This window comes from Anomaloglossus baeobatrachus (genome assembly GCF_048569485.1).
Source record: "Anomaloglossus baeobatrachus isolate aAnoBae1 chromosome 3 unlocalized genomic scaffold, aAnoBae1.hap1 SUPER_3_unloc_3, whole genome shotgun sequence".
NCBI classification, from domain to species: Eukaryota; Metazoa; Chordata; class Amphibia; order Anura; family Aromobatidae; genus Anomaloglossus; species Anomaloglossus baeobatrachus.
In genome coordinates this window covers 874,077-892,833 of record NW_027441782.1, presented here as the reverse complement: position 1 = coordinate 892,833, position 18,757 = coordinate 874,077, and the positions used below count along the sequence as shown (strand labels likewise).

Here is an 18,757-nt window from a genome sequence, read left to right as displayed (position 1 = left end):
ACGGTTGGACGGTTGCCTTCTGTCGGGACTTGACTGTTTGGAAAACCGGAGGTCCCCTTCACTAACGGATTCGGAACTTCACGGCGACTCCTAGCCTTGCTGGCGTCCGAAAAGCCCCTGCCAATGGTGCTGGCTTCTCCTTGTGTACCGCTCCGGTACCGCCGGGCCACCACGGTCCTTACGGCAAACTCCGATAGGCCACTCCTGCAGACGGTCACCACCGTCTGCCAACCTTGCTGTTCTGTCCGGGCCACACACCCGGACCAACTTCAGGCTCTTTAGCTGTCACTTTACTCTTTCCACTTTCACTGTCAAAACTGAACTCTTTCCTCTCCAAACTCTATCGCTCTACTTCACCTCCTTCCACTTCCTCCTCCAAACTAGACTGCCTGTCTTTCCCGCCTCCAGGACTGTGAACTCCTCGGTGAGCGGAGACCAACCGCCTGGCTCCACCCCCTGGTGTGGACATCAGCCCCTGGAGGAAGGCAACAAGGGTTTTGTGTCTGACCTTGATGTGCCTGCAGGGAGTGTGGGGTGTGTAGGTGTTGTGCTCTGTGGCCCCTGGCTTGTCCAGGGCGACACAACTGCACCTGTAACAAATCGGGGGTCCATACCGTGAGTCATTGGCCCTCCTCCGCTGCATCCAAGGGACGTCCTCAGGGCGGTCGGCGAGCTGCATCTTTGCCGGGGGCTGAAGTGCTGCGAGGATCTTGGCGAGGTCTCCATCCATGCGGCGGACCTGGGTAGTTAGTTCTTTCATCGTTCCATTTGGGGCTGCAGGTGCTGGAGCTGCTGGTAGGGCAGGGGCCACCACGATGGGAGCCGTCTCAACTGGCTCCGGAACTTCCGATGCTGGGGGTTGCAGAGCTTTAATGGCCCGTTCCTTTAACACAGCAAAGTCCACATCAGGGTGTTCCAGGGCCCACAACCGAAGTTGTTTACGGTCCTCCGATAACCTCATCCCCTGCACAAACTGCTCGCTTAACATTTTGTTACTGTCCGCGCTGTTGATGGTGTCCACACGCTTCAGTGTGCGGAGGGCACTTTGTAGCCACAAGGCATAGTCACGAATACTATCCGTAGGCCGTTGCCAGCATTGGTAAAACTGCATCCACAACTCGGCTTCGGTACGAGTCTCAAAGGCAGTCTGCAGCTTCTCAAAGATGGTGCCTACAGAGCACCGGTCCCCCTCGGCCCAGGTCTCCGCCTCCTGCTCAGCCGCGCCGGTTAGCTGCCCCAGCACTAGCGCTGCACGTTGCTTATCCGTCAGGGGGTACAGTTCTAGTAGCGGACTAGGCTTCTTCCGGAAGACCTGCAAGGCGTCAGGTTTCCCATCGTACTGCGGCAGCCAGGCAGCCCCGGGCACATAGGGCAAGGAAAACTGCATCACCTGGGCGAGAGCTGGGGCCACGGCGTCCCCCGCCAGCGCGGCCGGGACCTGGGCGGGCCCGTTCCCATCTACGGGTGCCGCTGCGGCTGTGACCGCCACTCCTCCAGCGGCTCCGTCGGGCGCAGACATCTTGTTTCCGTCTCCCTTAGCCTCTTTCCGGCTCCTCCTCTACAGAGGCGGGGTTTAGGCCTTCGCGCCTCCACTGCTCGAGGAGACACTCGAGCGGGGACTTTTCGCGCCCAAGATGGCGGCTTCTGAAAATTTTCGGCCGGACACCTCCGGCGGTAACAAGGCGCACCTCTACCAGACGGCAGAGCGGTAAGATCCTGTTCGTGATGCCAAGTTGTCGCGGGCGAGGAGTAGGATGATGACGCTGCGCTCACCCCTACTGCTCGGGTCCGGCTACTGCTGCTACTACTGCTCGGTGGTGGCTCGAGCGGTGGGCCAGATCCCGGGGTCTCGAGCGGCGCTCCTCGCGCGTGAGTGAAAGAGGGGGGATGATTGGGTTGGGGATTGATTGTCCGTGACGCCACCCACGGTTGTGGTGAGGTTGTGACACCACCGCTGCTCTGGACGGGGATCCCGGGAGCGATGACAGGGAGCAGCTTGGATTTTAGTTCTCCCCTCCGTGGGTAGGGGGTTGGTGGTCCCGAGGCCCGAGGAGGGTTGGAGGTGAATGGCAGGCGGGTTACAGGGCCTGGTGAGGTGCAGGGTCACAGGGGCAGTGCTGTGCCACACGGCACGGTGGTACTCACTCAACCAATGATGAGGACACAGTTCTCGGTAAAACATACGGCTGGATGGACGGGTCCCACAGACGGCTGCGGTTGTTCTCTCCCCGGGCAGGTTGATGGTGACTGCCTTTCCCTGCACCTATGTAGTGTGTACGGTTCCAATGAGTTCCCACCGGTAACCCGCTCCCCCAGCTTGGATGGGTTCTGAAGGAGCCCCTTTTGCCCGCAGGCGCTGGCCCTGGGAACGGTAGCCTTGGCGGTGGCTGTGCTCCCCTTCACGGTGTGGACTGTTACCTTCAATCGGGTCTTGACTGCTGGGAAACCCAGGAGGTTCCCTTCGCTAACGGATTTGACAAATTCACGGCGACTCCTAGCCTTGTCGGGGTCCGTAAGCCCCTGCCGGATGGTGCTGGCTCCTCTTTGCATACCGGTCCGGTATCGCCGGGCCACCGCCCGTCCACGGTCCTTACGGCAAGCTCCAATCGGCCTCTCCTGCAGACGGTCACCACCGTCTGCCAACCTTGCTGCTCCGTCCGGGCCACACACCCGGACCAACTTCAGTCTGCTCTACTACCACCTCACTTCCTCTCTCTCTCTCCTCCAAACTCTATCTGCAAGTTTTCCCGCCTCCAGGACTGTGAACTCCTCGGTGGGTGGAGACCAACCTCCTGGCCCACCCCCTGGTGTGGACATCAGCCCCTGGTGGAAGGCAACAAGGGTTTTGTGTCTGGCTTTGGTGTGCCTGACCGGAGTGTAGGGTGTGTTGGTGCTGTTACCTGTGGCCCCTGGCTTGTCCAGGGCGCCACATATACTAGGCGTGTGTGTGCCGAATTCAGAGCGCGTGTGTGCCGTATACGGGGTGCGTGTGTGCAGTATACGGGGCGCGTGTGTGCCGTATACGGGGCGCGTGTGTGCCGTATAAGGGGCGCGTGTGTGCCGTATACGGGGCGCGTGTGTGCCGTATACGGGGCGCGTGTGTGTCGTATACTGGGCGATTGTGTGCCGTATACTGGGCGCGTGTGTGCCGTCTACGGGGCGCATGAATGCTTTATACCAGGTGTAAGTGCTGTGTACAGCATGAGTGCTGTATACGGCGTGTGTGAGTTCTGTTTATGGGGTGTGACTGCTGTGTACATGGTGTAAGTGCTGTATACAGTATATCCAATACATGTGTACTGTATATGGCCAATGTGTGTCGTGTGCAGTATACAATATGATCAGTGTGTTAAGACTGTGTGCAGTATACAATTTGTGTCATGGCTTTGTGCTGTATATGGCCAGTGTGTCTGATCGGCCAGGGTTCAGCACCTGGCACCCTCGCCAATTGGCTGTTTTAAAAGGAACCTATCACGTCCAATATACACCCAGAACCACGAGCCGTTCTGGGTGTATATTGCTAATCCCTGCCTAACTGTCCCTGTATACACTAGCATAGATAAAGGGATCTTTAGAAAAAGGATTTCTAAATATCGTTTATCATATGCTAATGAGCGCGGGGACTAGTCCCAAGGATTTTACTTCCCTTGCTAGTTGGCACCATTAGCATGTTAGTACGCCCTTGAGGGCGTACTAATCATGCTAATGAATGTGCAGCATCAGAGGATCTCACTCACCTCTCCGCTGCCATCGCCGTCCAACACTGGATTTCGGCTCAGTGCGTATGACCCCGGAGTTTGTCATGCACTCTACTTCAGTTTGAAGCCGGGACGCGTACATCTGGCTTCATAGTGCGCATGACTGAAACTGCGGGAATATGGGCACTGAGCCGGAATCCAGTGTCGGGCGGCGGCGGCTTTATCTCATAAGATAAACAGATCTATAGAAAAAGTATTTCTAAAGATGTTTTATCTATGCTAGTGTACACAGGGAGGGTTAGGCAGGGGTGAGCAATATCCATCCAGGACTGCTCGTGGTTATCTCTGCATATTGCACCTGACAAGTTCCCTCTAATTGTCGACAACAGCAGCAGACGGCCAGAATGCTCAATTCCAGATCTGCTCTGTCTTCTGATAGTGGCCGCAGCTGGGTCCTGCACATCTGCTCCCATGCTAATCAATGACACGGTGTGTACAGCAGAGCAAGGATAGACAACAGGCCGAGGATGATCCAACAGGTTTACTATCAGGAATACAGGAACAGCACACGACAAGTCCAAATAAAACAGATTCGGGGGCACCTCCCGATATTCCAAAGTGCCAGATCATGACGTAATAGTCCTTTTCAGAGTACCAGAAATCCCACACAATCCACTGGACGGCGAGATCTGTCCGCAGAATCAGATCTCGCTCTCTTCCTCTTCAAAACTCAGCTCCCAACTGCACTTAGAAACAGGAGTGTATTGTCTGAGCTCGTGGGCCCGCCCCTCAAGGGTAGGGGTCTATGCAATGGTTGGGCCCACTAGAAGATTCTAGAAGGTTGGCTCCGAGATCTCTACAGGTTTGTGTAGTTGGCGTTATCCACTGCTTACGAAACAATGGGAAGTTCCCCTGGCTGTGTGGACAAGAGATAATTGCATTATGGGCCCAGAGACACAGGAGATGGGGGGAAGGTATGGGTACTTACATCCCAAGACATTTCAAAGTGTTCAGTAAGTACAACCAAAGGAAAGTTACATCCCATCCTGACATAGTATTACAGCAAATACAGTGAGAAGGTAAAATACATCACATGGCATCTTATACAAAAAATATGGGATGGAGAAAAGCACATACATCATGACAGACGGATGTTCAGTACCTGGCATACTTGTGCTCACGTAACCGTCAACTCTTGCCACTGGCATGGGAGAATCCTAAAAGTGTGCAGAGCATGAGATGTGAGAATTTAGAAGCCTGCAATCACCTAGAGTGACTGCAGACTTTCATCATAAAAAATAAAAATTAAGCAGTGTAGCCCAATCCTAACAGCGTATAATATCAGGATTACGTACTGTCAGGATTCAGCTCCGCTCGTTTTCCCTGCCATCATCATATGGCCACTCCTCTCATATGCAAGTCTCATATTTAGTCATGTGACAATTGGCTTCTTTTTCTACTTCTGTTTTTCAGTGAAGATTGAGAGAGTTAGGGTATGTGGCCACAATCAGGACTCGCTACGTTCATAACGTCAGAACGCAGCGAGTCCTGACCGGCGGAGCCGCGTGTTTCCTCCACAGGAGAACGCAGGAGACCGCAGCTGCTTGTACCCATGATCAGGGTTCAGTGCGCTGCGGTCTCTCGTTTGTTCTCCCTACGGAGGACGCATGCAAATCCGCAGCAAACAATTGACATGCTGCGGTCATGAAAGACGCTCCGCAGGTCAGTATTTGCTGCGGAAAAAAGAAGCCCAGTGGGCACGGGATTTATAGAAATCCATCCAGTGTTTTTGTACTGTACAACGCAGTGTTTTGGACGCAGCTGATGTATGCTGCGTCCAAAACACTGCAAACACTGATCGTGGGCACGCAGCCTTATGAAGAGCAGCTGGTCAGCAAATGACTAAGTGTGCAAATCATATATGAATTACCAGTCACATGAGAACTACGCAAACTGCAGGGGGGGGGGGGGAAGCGCCAGACAGGATTCTTGCCCCGGGTGCCAGAAAGCCTAGATACACCTCTGGTTAAATGTTCAATATTGTGCTGAGTGCCGGCTTCTTCCCTCGTACCTGGAAGCAAAGGCCTCATCACACCCATCCACAAGAGCGGGGACAGGTGTGACCTTGCTAACTACAGAGGAAGACGTGTCAGCAGGAACCTGGGAAAACTGTTCACCAGCCTCCTGAACAAGAGGATCCTCAGTTTCCTCACCGAGCACAATGTCCTCAGCAAGAGCCAACCAGGGTTCGTGCCAAACCACCGCACCACGGATCACATCTACACCCTGCACAGTCTCATTCAGAGCCACATCCACAAAACAAAGTACGTGAAGTTATACACCTGTTTTGTGGACTTTAAAAAGGCTTTTGACTCCGTGTGGCACCCGGGCTTGTTCTTAAAATTTCTGGAGAGCGGAATAGTAGGAAAGTTCTATGATGTCATCAAAAGCTCCTACACCGAGAACCTCTGCAGTGTGAACGGTAGATTAATGGCTTATTTCCAGCAGAGCCGAGGAGTGAGACAGGGCTGCAGCCTAAGGCTGCTTTCACACATCCGTTTTTTGCAATCAGGCACAATCTGGTTTGCGCCTGATGCAACGGATCCGTCTCAGAGTGTGTAAAAACTGATGGGATGGATCCGGTAAAAAAAACAGATCCCTTTTTTTTTTAAAGCTAAGAGAGAGGGAGAGACCCCATCATCACCGCACATGCAGGCACTCCCACACTCATCATCATCACCGCACACCCCCCGGCACTCCCGCACTCATCATCATCACCGCACACCCCGGCACTCCCACACTCATCATCATCATCACCGCACACCCCGGCACTACCTCAGTGACGTCACTGCTGACAGAGCGACTCCCTTCAGTTGCTGCGTGGAGCTCCGAGGAGCGGCAGTGTTTTACTGCCGCTCCTGTCAGCTTCATGTAGCAGAGCTGAAATCGTCGTGGGACATCTGTGGATTACGTCGGACCTGGAGGGGTATTTGGGGATTTTAATAAAATGGTGAAAAAGGGTTTTTTTTTGTCTTTTATTCCAAATAAAGTATTTTTTCTGGTGTATGTGTTTATTTACTTTCACTTACAGGTTAATCATTGGGGGTGTCTCATAGACGCCTGCAATGATTAATCTAGGACTTAGTGGCAGCTATGGGTTGCTGCCATTAACTCCTTATTACACCGATTGCTAACGCACCAGGGCAAATCGGGAAGAGCCGGGTAGAGTCCCAGAACTGTCACATCTAATGGATGCGGCAATTCTGTGCGGCTGCTGGCTGATATTGTTAGGCTAGGGGGCTCCCCATAACATGGAGCTCCCCATCCTGAGAATACCAGCTGTAACAGCGTGTCCCTCCCCCGCCTGGGCTCATGGTGTAAAGCTGGGTTCACACATAGCGACAGCGACAACGACATCGCTGTTACGTCACCATTTTCTGTGACATAACAGCGACCTTCTAAGTCGCTGTTATGATCGCTGCTTAGCTGTCAAACACAGCGACGCAGCAGCGATCATAACGTCGCTACATGTGCAGAGAGTAGGGAGCCGCGCACACTGCTTAGCGCTGGCTCCTTGCTCTCCTAGCTACAGTACACATCGGGTTAATTAACCCGATGTGTACTGCAGCTACCTGTCACAGTGCAGAGAGCAGGGAGCCGCGCACACTGCTTAGCGCTGGCTCCTTGCTCTCCTAGCTACAGTACACATAGGGTTAATTACCCGATGCGTACTGCAGCTACATGTGCACAGATCAGGAGCCGGCACTAGCAGCAAGAGCGGCGGAGGCTGGTAACGAAGGTAAATATCGGGTAACCAAGGAAAGGTCTTCCCTTGGTTACCCGATGTTTACAGTGGTTACAGCTTTCCGCAGCTGCCAGACGCCGGCTCCTGCTCCCTGCTCGCTTCATTTCGTCGCTCTCTCGCTGTCACACACAGCGATGTGTGCTTCACAGCGGGAGAGCGACGACGAAAAAATGAAGCAGGACATTCAGGAACGAGCAACGACCTCACAGCAGGGGCCAGCTCGTTGCTGGATGTCACACACAGCGACAGCGACGGGACGTCGCTGCAACGTCACAGAAAATGGTGACGTAGCAGCGACGTCGTTGTCGTCGTCGCTGTGTGTGACACCACCTTTAGAGTCTGTCTCTCCTTGACTGTCCTGTATGTACTACTGGTGGGGGATTGTTTGTTCTTCTCAGCATGGGACTTCTCCAGTCAGCAAATTGGTAAACAAGACAGCCAGGAGTCTAAAGTCCATTCATGTATCAAATGCCATCAAATGTCCGGGCGGAGTTGGACCCACCTTAGGGTCTGATCCCAGGAGAGAAGAACAATGAGACCCATGTTAGGTTAGTTAGTTATGTTTGTTGGGTGCAGAGCGAGGACCTGGGCTAAGGCCAGCTCCTTTTGCTCATACATGGACGATTGGACATTGAGGATCAGCTGCCACGCTGCTGGATTTAGGGAACGCATCTGAGGACTGTTGCATTCTCCTTGGCGTCAGATTGCTGGGTGGCGCCCCCGGACCTATTTCCTTTGTGTGGACTCTAAAGAACCATTTGGATATTGGATGTTTTATGCTCCCTGCCTCATTAAATCTTGTTGGATTGTTCATCGGTCTGGTGTCCATTACTGCTCTGTCGCATACCCCGTCACAAACTGGTTGGCAGCGGCGGGATCAGAGCAGAAGAAATGGAGGACAATGGCCCATCAACGTCAAACCAGAACCTCAGGATACAGGAACTGGACTATGTTGAACCTCAAAACAAAGGCCCGTGAATTAGGAGTTGGCTTCAAAGGACTCTCCAAGGAGCAACTAATTGAGGCTTTGGAAGGAGCTTTCCTGCAAGATGGCACCGAGGAAGGATTTCCACAGCAAGGGGAGGAAAGACGGGAGCTGGAGGTAAATACCCAAAAAAGTCAATGGGTTGTGTGGTATGAGGAGGAGATGGCACTGCTTGGAAATGAGGCCACCATAGAAGATAAGAGGGAGGCTATTCGCAGAGCTCAAGAGAGGGCAGCATTGCTGGAGAGGAGGTTTGCTGTGGAAGAATCTAGAGGCTCCAGACAAACTTTACCCACAGCACCAACTATGAGGGAATTCTCCAGAATGTCCCGCAAGGACTTTAAGCCATTTAATGAAGCTGCAGGCGACATGGAGGGCTTCTTCCAGGACTTTGAGCATCAGTGCCGACTAGGCTGGACTCAGACGAGCGTATGGCATCCAATGCGAGAGCATCGGATGCGATATGCTAATGCCCCCTGGCTCAGGCTCTGCTGCGAGCCTGAGCCGAGTGTCATGCGACTGTAACCCGATCTTGCGATCGGGTCACAGCTGTGAAGCTGTGTGCGGGTGCTGCGGAGGAGAGGGAGGGGTTAATCCCCCCATCTCCTCCACTGTCAGCCTGTGCGTATATCGCACTGCACAGGGATAACATCCGAGTGCAGTCCGATGTATCTCTCGCATCCATTCACTTGAATGGGTGCGAGAGATACGGCGGTAGCAGCAAAACGCAGCATGCTGCCGCTTTTCTCGCATCCAGAATCTGGATGCGAGAAAAGCTGACCAACAGCTCAACCTCATTGCCTGACATTGGTCAGAGTGCAATGCGAGAATTTCTCGCATTGCACTCGTCCGATTTTCACGCTCGTGTGAGCGTACCCTTAATGGAAGTCTCAGAAAGAGAGCGAGTCAGACACCTGGTGGGCCTCTTGGAGGGTGGAGCTGCCGACGCCTATAGAGCTATGGACCCTCAGTGGAATTGTGAGTATGGGGAGATAAAGCAGACTATTCTAGAACATTATGCTGTGACCCCAGATACTTATAGGACTCAGTTCCGTACGTTAGCCTGTGATGGGGAAGTGTGTTTCAAAATGTATGCCCACATACTGAAACAAGTATGCCATCGCTGGCTGGAGGGAGAGGGGGCCTTAACTTGGCAGACCTTCTTTCAGGTCATCCTAAAAGAACAGTTTTATGCCAAGTGTCCTACTGAGATCCGGGAATGGGTGCGTGAGAGGAGACCAGAGACAGTGGAACAAGCTGCCGCTCTAGCTGATGAGGTACTCACTATCAAGCCTCAGTGGAAGAAGCTGCTAGCAGAGGGAGCAAAAATGACCAGCACCTCAACTCCAGAGGTTCCTTGTCCTTCAGTGCCCAATGTTCCTCAACCTCCTAGATCACCACCTCATGTGGATACCCGTGTGTATGTGCCTCCAGTTGTTTCTACCACATTTTCTGGAATGCGACGAGGAGAGAAAGTAGAAGAGCGAAGATGTTATAGCTGTGGGCATCCCGGGCATCTGCGGGCCACATGCCCATCTATCCCGTGGAGTCATCCTCCAAATCGACAACCACCTCCAGCACCTGCACCTCCCTATCAGTCACCAAGGTCTCCTACCTACTTCTCCAGAAGGCAAACCGGAAGGAGTGAGACGCAGCGCAGATGTTATCAATGTGGGCAGCCTGGTCATCTGCAAGCTCACTGTCCAGGTGTTCGGAGGCAGAACAGCTGCAGACCACCTTTGCCTGTCCATTATCTACAGACCCCCTCAGTAGGAGAAGAGCTGGATTCAGGCCCTGATGATTTGCCAAGTGACTCTGATATGTTGACTTCCCTACCAGGAGTCTATGGAGTGCGAGCCACAGCCACCCGTTCTTATGATCTTCAGCGTAAACATCTACAGGAGGTCGTGCTGGATGACCAAAAAAGTTCAATATGTAGAGAAGAAAGAGCCGGGGCACCACTCCGCACTACACAACAACCAAGTCCATGCGGCAATATGAATCAGAGCAGATCTGGGGTGCACATGAAGAAAGACGATGCAACATCCATTATAGAAGGAGAATGGCACTCACCAGATTATTGCTGTTAAAATCGTGTTTATTCGGATCTGGAGGTTACATGTGCAGGGCAGGTGGGTGGGGAGGGAGCGCTATGCACGTCCGACGACGGCCGTTTCGCACTTACAAAGTGCTTCAGCTGGTCGTGCTGGATGACCAAAAAAGTTGTTGGCTTTCGTGACACTGGGGCTTTTCTCACCATAGCAGATCCCCGAGTAATTCAACCAGAAGCAATTCAAAAGGGACCAGGAATTGCAATTGAATTGGCTGGAGGTACTCAGAGATATATTCCAAGAGCAAGTGTAACCCTGCATTATGGCTTTGGGGCAAAACGATGCATAATCGGTGTGATGAGCGGCCTTCCTGCAGACATTCTCCTAGGCAATGATGTGGGAGATATACAATGCCAATTTGTGGGTGCAGGAAGCAGAGTTGAAGTGAAAGAGGAAACAAACTGGAGCCGAACATTCTACCAAACATCTTCATCATACACTAAAGAACCTGGAGCCAACACTCAAAATGCAGATCGATTGTCCAAACAGGAGGAGCCCTGAGTCAGGTCCACCATGTTTACGTGTACTTGACAAGCGACCTGTTGAGGTCACTAGTCCGTACACAAATTGAGAGGGGAAGGGATTGTAACAGCGTGTCCCTCCCCCGCCTGGGCTCATGGTGTAAGAGTCTGTCTCTCCTTGACTGTCCTGTATGTACTACTGGTGGGGGATTGTTTGTTCTTCTCAGCATGGGTCTTCTCCAGTCAGCAACTTGGTAAACAAAACAGAGCCAGGAGTCTAAAGTCCATTCATGAATCAAATGCAATCAAATGTCCGGGCGGAGTTGGGCCCATCTTAGGGGCTGATCCCAGGAGAGAAGAACAATGAGACCCATGTTAGGTTAGTTAGTTATGTTTTGTTGGGTGCAGGGCGAGGACCTGGGCTAAGGCCAGCTCCTTTTGCTCATACATGGACGATTGGACATTGAGGATCAGCTGCCACGCTGCTGGATTTAGGGAACGCATCTGAGGACTGTTGCATTCTCCTTGGCGTCAGATTGCTGGGTGGCGCCCCCGGATCTATTTCCTTTGTGTGGACTCTAAAGAACCATTTGGATATTGGATGTTTTATGCTCCCTGCCTCATTAAATCTTGTTGGATTGTTCATCGGTCTGGTGTCCATTACTGCTCTGTCGCATACCCCGTCACACCAGCCTTCAGCCGTGTGTCTTTACCCTGGCTGGTATCAAAATTGGGGGGGACAGCATGCCGTTTTTTTTTAATTATTTATTTACTGCAAGATATAGACCCGCCCACCGGCAGCTGTGATTGGTTGCAGTGAGACAGCTGTCACTCAGCATGGGGGCGTGTCTGACTGCAACCAATCATAGGCGCCGGTGGGTGGGGAAAGCAGGGAATACGAGATTGAATAATGGGCGGCCGGCTTTTTCAAATCAGGAGAAGCTGCCGTAGCTTTGTGACAGCCGTGCAGCGCCGCGCCGGTGATCGGTGAGTGGATGAGAGTGAGTGAGTCAGTGTGGGTGAGAGTGAGTGAGTGAGTCAGTGTGGGTGAGAGTGAGTGAGTGAGTCAGTGTGGGTGAGAGAGAGTGAGTGAGTCAGTGTGAGTGAGTGAGTCAGTGTGACAGCCGTGCAGCGAGGCGCCCGTGATCGGTGAGTGAGTGAGTCTGTGTGTAGGTTGCGGCTGGCTACTGAGCATGCGCAGTGCAAAAAAAGTATGCCGCGGCCGGATGCAGTTTTTGGCATCCATAAGCATGCATTGGAAATCGCGGCGCATCGGCTGGATGCGGCGCGATGCGTTTATTTTCGCCGGACAAAAAACGTGCCAGGCAATGTTCCATCCGGCCGCCGCATGCGGTAAATATGCCGCATCTGGCAAAAACCGGACGGAACGCAAAGCCATCCAGCACAATCAGGCGCTAATAAAAGTCTATGAGGAAAAAACGCAACCGGCGGCAAAAAAAAAACGGTTGCGTTTTATCTGTAAAGCGCCGAATTGTGCCGCACAGCAAAAACTGGATGTGTGAAAGCAGCCTAAGTTTAATGCTCTTTAATACCTTCACGACTGGCCGATTTTTCGCTTTCCGTTTTTTTTTCGCCAGTCTTCTTCTGAGAGACATAACTTTTTATTTTTCAGTCAATATGGTCATGTGAGGGCTCATTTTTTGCGGAAGGAGCTGTACTTTTATGTGAAACCATAAGTTTTACCATATAGTGTACTGGAAAACGGCACAAAAATTCCAAATGCAAAAAAATTGCAAAAAAAAGATTGCATAGACACCAAACATGTAGAGGTTTACTTTTATATAAGGGGTTAAAAAAAAAAAAAAAATCGGCAGTTTGTCTGAAAAAAGTGGCGCACGTTTTACGCAATATTACGTTACCCGTAGCGTTCTCATTTTTCGGGATCTATGGCTCAGTGACAGCTTATTTTTTGAGTCTCGAGCTGGCATTTTTAACTGTACCATTTTTGCGCAGATGATACTTTTTGATCGCCTGTTATTGCATTTTGCGCAAAAGTTGTGGCGACAAGAAAAACGTCATTTTGGCGTTTGGAATTTTTTTGCCGCTACGCCGTTTACTGATCAGATTAATTGATTTTATATTTTGATAGATTGGGTGTTTCTGAACGCGGCGATACGAAATGTGTGTATATTTTTTATTTTTTAACCCTTTAATTTTCAATGGGGCGAAAGGGGGGTGATTTGAACTTTTAGGTTTTTTTCTTAAATTTTTTAAAACTTTTTTTTTACTTTACTAGTCTTCCTAGGGGGCTATAGCGATCAACAATCCGATCGCTCTGCCCTATCTGCTGATCACAGCTACACAGCTGTAAACAGCAGATACGCTCACTTTCTGCTTCACTGGGCTACAGCCCGAGAGAAACTGAAAGTAATTAATGGCAGGTACAGGAGTCATCACATGACCCTGTGCTACCATGACAACTACTGTAAGCCACGTGATCACGTCACGTGACTTCCGGTATCGGGCGGTAAGTAAAAGTTTACCGCGATCGCAATTATAATGGCGCTGTCACACATTAACAGCGCCATTTAAGGTTTTAAACAGCACGAGCAGATAACGATTCTGCCCATGCATAGCAGGCGCACATCTCAGCTGTGAATATCAGCTCAGATGTGTGCTGATCGCGGCATGCTGCCGGCGGCAGACCGCGGGCAGTAACATTATGACCGCTAGGACGTAATATTACTGCCCGCGGTCATTAAGGGGTTAATATCTCCATCAATGACCGTACACTGCTCTGGAGTCTTCAACAGCTCCAGGTCTCACACTCCATGACGCCCAGGTGAAATTCTTGCTGTATGCAGATGACCTCCTGCTGCTGTCACCAACTGAGAAAGGCCTCCAAGACAACCTACAAATCTTGGAGAAATTCAGCTCTACGTGTGCGCCACTGATCAACCTAAAAGGAGGCCAACATCATAGAGTTCCAGAAGAGAAAAATGAAGATTGGACCAGCACCTTCATTTGTCTTAAACAACTGCGCTCTTACAGGAACGGACAAATACACCTACCTGGACCTGGAAATTCACCAGTTAGGAAGTTTCAAATAAGCAATAGAGATTGCTATGCCATTCGACGGAAACTATCATCTGAAGCCACCAGTGAGGGTCTGGCTAAAAATCTTCAATTCCATCATCACCCCAATCCTCCTGTACGGCAGTGAAGTCTGGGGCCCTCATACTTAGCCCGATTTCACACATCCGGCTTTTCGCCGGTATGGCGGATGCAGCGCACGCCAGTAGTGTATACAGTACAGTGGCAGTGCGACAAGTGCCACTCACATGTTGTCATGTGACCGGAGCATGTGATCCGGAAGTTACAGCGCTGTCATTGTACTGTAGGTGTACCGCCCTGAGAGGGGCTCGGCTGCTCCGCTGCTCGGGCCGAGCCGCTTGGAGTCCGGGCTCGGGTTGTCGGTGGCTCGAGCTCCTCCGGACCGGGGGCCACGTCGCTCTGTTAGCAGGGCTGGCGGTGTCGGGTGGTGGGTGCGCAGCCGGGAAGGCCGCGTGGTGGCTGGGTGAGTCGTGACGTCACCCACGGTTCGTGGTGAGATGGTACACCACCACTGCAGATGATGGTGGAGCTCCCGGAGGACGGTGTTGTGGCGCAGCCTTGGTGTTAGCCCCTCCGTGGGCAGGGGAGGTGGGTCCCGGGGGCCCGGTGGTGAGGGACAGGCAACGTTGGGAGGGTCGCGGTGCAAGGGGGCCGCGCTGCGGTGCTATGCCCGGGTGGCACTGATGTACTCACGATTAACCACACACGGAGTCAGTAGTAAACCAAAGTTCGGATCTGGTCAGGTCTGCCGGTGTCCCCTGTGGGGTTGGTGGTGGCCCCTCTTCCCTTGCACCTCTGGTGTGTGTTTGGCTCCCCTGCCTGGGCAGTGGTAGCCCGCACCTCGGCGTTTGGCTGCCGGAGGAGCCCTCTGTGCCTGCAGGCACTGGCCCGTCGGGTGTTTGGCCCTTGGTGGTGGCACTCACTCGGTAACGGTGGGCTTTTGCCTTCTGTTGGGACTTGGGTGTGGATGAACCCATGAGGTCCAGCCAGCAATCAGTCAATTTGCCTAACCTAGTGGTTTCTACGCTAGGACGGGGTCTGAGTACCCGCTTTCTGGTGCTCCAGTAAACGGCTGACTCCCCGGTTCAGGTCCGGCGGGCTCCAACCCTCAGCCGGTCCCTACGGTTCCGCCGGTTGTGTACCGGTACTCCTGCAGACGGCCACCACCATCTGTCTGCCTGACGTGTTTTCCTCCTCACCTCCGGTCACTTTCACTGTCCTAAGAACTGCCCTCTGAACTTCCTGCCTCAGGACAGTAGTCTCCTCGGTGGGCGTGCCTTTCCGCCTGGCTCCGCCCACCTGGTGTGCCCTACCTGCCCTGAGGGAGGCATCAGGTCTCCCTTTCATGTGACGGTTGTGTCCTCACCGGGGGTGGGGGTGTGTGTAAGCGGTATGGTGTTGTTGTACCTGTGACCCCTGGGGTCCAGGGCGTCACATTTACACTGTACGGGAGTTTGCCGCATCCGCCAAACCGGCGAAAAGAAGGATGTGTAAAACCGGGCTTACCCAGATTGATCAAGGTGGGATTCCAGCCCAACATAAATATTCCACCAGGAATGTTGCAAGTGCCTTCTCAAGGTCCATCAAAGCACCTCCAACAGCGTCTGTCAGGCCGAGCTGGGCAGATTCCCTCTACACCTTGCAGTTCTGAAGAGGGCACTGTCATTTCGGTCTCACCTACAGAATAACAATCCACGCTCCCATCACCATAAAGCCCTGATGCGTATAGGTGGTCCAGATGAACCAGGACCCCTGGCACAGCTCTCCCAAATTCAACAGGACAAAATGACCAATCACAGCAGCCTTGTAATACAAAAGAGAAAAAGCGCTTGACCAAAAGGCACTCACTCCAGGATGAACTAGTGTAATATAGGATTTATTAGTATATCAAAAAGTTAAAAAACACACATTTAGGATACAACACAGTGCAGACATGTTAAAAACACCAAGACAATAGACATGAGACCATACCTCCCAACTTTTTAAGAAAGGAACGAGTGGCAAAGTATGCAGCGCGCGCCACGACAAATTTTGACCACGCCCCTAGCCACACCCCTAACCACACCCATTTGGCAGTAAGGGTCATTCAGCAGATGCCCCGGACTGTTCATTCATATTTATAGCAGTCAGAAGTTTTTTATATTTCTGTGTCACTATATGATATGTTGCTTATTTGTGCCTATCAATCCGTGTTCACACGTTGCATAAATTCTGTTTCTTTTTGTTTCTGTCTGCACCAAACTACACAATAACAATCTTCTCTGTTTTTTCCATTTTTGCTGCATTTTTTCTGCCTTTTCTCCATTATTTAATGCGTTTTTGGTTCAGATGGGAATCTGCGTTTTTAAGTGTTTTTATTGTACAGAGAAGCTTTTTCCTGCATTTTTTTAAGCTCCACATAGAAACCTCCAGAGAAATACCCCCATTTCTTTATGGGAACAAATTAATCTGACTCTTTCACCTACATTGAGATACAGTATCTATCTATCTATCTATCTATCCATCTATCTATGATTCTATCTATGATTCTATCTATCTATGATTCTATCTCTCTATCTATGATTCTATCTATCCATCTATCTATGTATGATTCTATCTCTCTATCAATCTATGATTCTATGATTCTATCTATGATTCTATCTCTATCTATTATCTGTCGTGTATCTATATATCCCTCTATCATCCATACATCCCACTATCATCCCTCCATTCATCCCTCTATCCCTCCCTCTATCTCTCCATTCATCCCTCCATTCATCCATCCATCCCTCCCTCTATCCCTCCATTCATCCCTCCATTCATCCCTCCCTCTATCCCTCCATTCATCCCTCCATTCATCCACCCCTCCCCTCTATCCCTCCATTCATCCCTCCATTCATCCCTCCATCATCCATCCCTCCCTCTATCCTTCCATTCATCCCTCCATTCATCCATCCATCCCTCCCTCTATCTCTCCCTCTATCCGTCCATTCATCCCTCCATCCCTCCCTTCATCCCTCTATCCCTCCATTCATCCCTCCTTCTATCCCTCCATTCATCCCTCCTTCTATCCCTCCATTCATCCCTGCCTCTATCCCTCCATTCATCCCTCCCTCTGTCCCTCCATTCATCCCTCTATCCCTCCATTCATCCCTCCCTCTATCCCTCCATTCATCCCTCCATTCATCCCTCTATCATCCATCCATCCCTCCCTCTATCCCTCCATCCATCTTTACAGCTGAATAATCTGCTTCTGGTGTCTCACCTGCAGTATTGAGGTCAAGATAACAAAATCTTCCTATTGCTTTCATTACAGGCAGTAGCTCAGTGGTAAAGCTGCTGCCTTTGAAACTATGAACTCACAGTTCCACGAGTTCGAGTCCCGGCCGCCCCGAAAATCCAGAGCTGATGATAATTTAATTTAATTTATTCACTCCACTGAGGGGAGGAGCCGGGACATCAGCTGTGAGCCGCGGGAGTGTGGGACACACCTCTAAAATCGTGGCAGTCCCGCAGAATCCGGGACGGTTGGGAGGTATGATGAGACCCAATCTAGGGTAAGGCTATGTGTGCACGTTGCGTAAATACATGCAGTTATGCTGCGCTTTGTAGCGCAGCGTAACTGCATGCGTCCTGCGTCCCCTGCACAGTCTATGGAGATTGTGCAGGGGCCGTGCGCACGTGGCATTTAAGAGTGCAGCGCTTCGGCTACTGCCGAAGCGCTGCGTAAAAAGAAGTGACATGTCACTTCTTTCCTGCGCTTTGCCGGCAGCTCCTGCTCTGTCTATGGGAGGAGCTGCAGGCAGAGCGCATGGAATCGGCTTTCACTACGGACATTTCTGCAGCGATTTAAAGCGCACATAGCCTTAGTCTTCCCACAATATAAACACATTATAACAGAATCACCATAATTTAGCCAGAGAATTGTAGCAAATATAAGGGACCAGAAATATCACTATTCCATAGGAGCACTGGTTAGAGCAAACAGTCAAACTCCCTAAGGCCCTCCCTAAGTCATTAGGGACTATTTGGTCCCTAATGACCAAATAGTCAAAACAGCAGATGCAAAGCAATAAATAGAAAGGTTGCTATCATGGTGATTCCCTATCCAATATATAGGGGGGGGGACCTGGCCCAACGCGTGTCGCTATGGTATCTTCATCGGGGCAGTGGGTGTCACAAAAAACTAGCAAACATGGACAAACATTTATACCTGTGCAATTAAATTATATTAAAAACACATTTCCTACCAGTGTGGTGCATGATCCCTCATGGCGTCGGCAATCAGGAAGTATTCAGATAAAGAGGAAGTCATTCCTGAGCCCATACAGAGCTTGCGTTGGTTTAAGCAAAAAACTTACTTAAGATGCTTCGTGAATACGGAGTACAACGAAATCTACGTAAAAGACGTTTAGAATGCAAAATGTTAATGGGCAGCTGAAGCTGCGTTAGTCATAGGATGTTACACAGCGCTTGCACAGAGAACATGCCTAGAGTGTTTCGAGAATAGAAATATACAGTGCACCCTACGTTAAGAGCGTTTAGAAGGCAGATCTGAACAAGTAGCTTAGATTAGATTAACCCCGTAAGGACGAAGCCAGTTTTGTACTTAATGCCCGGCCATTTTTTGCAATTCTGACCAG

General features: G+C 51.2%; 1 protein-coding gene across 1 annotated transcript in view; it reads right to left on the bottom strand.

Annotated features, from left to right (window-relative positions):
• Positions 1-18,386, bottom strand: part of LOC142258726 (uncharacterized) — a 199,295-nt gene extending 180,909 nt beyond the window's left edge. Inside the window, exon 1 of the mRNA XM_075331341.1 lies at positions 18,365-18,386. The gene's annotated coding sequence lies outside the window, so the exon portion shown is untranslated. The remainder of the gene's footprint in view (positions 1-18,364) is intronic.
• Between the last annotated feature and the right edge of the window lie 371 nt (positions 18,387-18,757).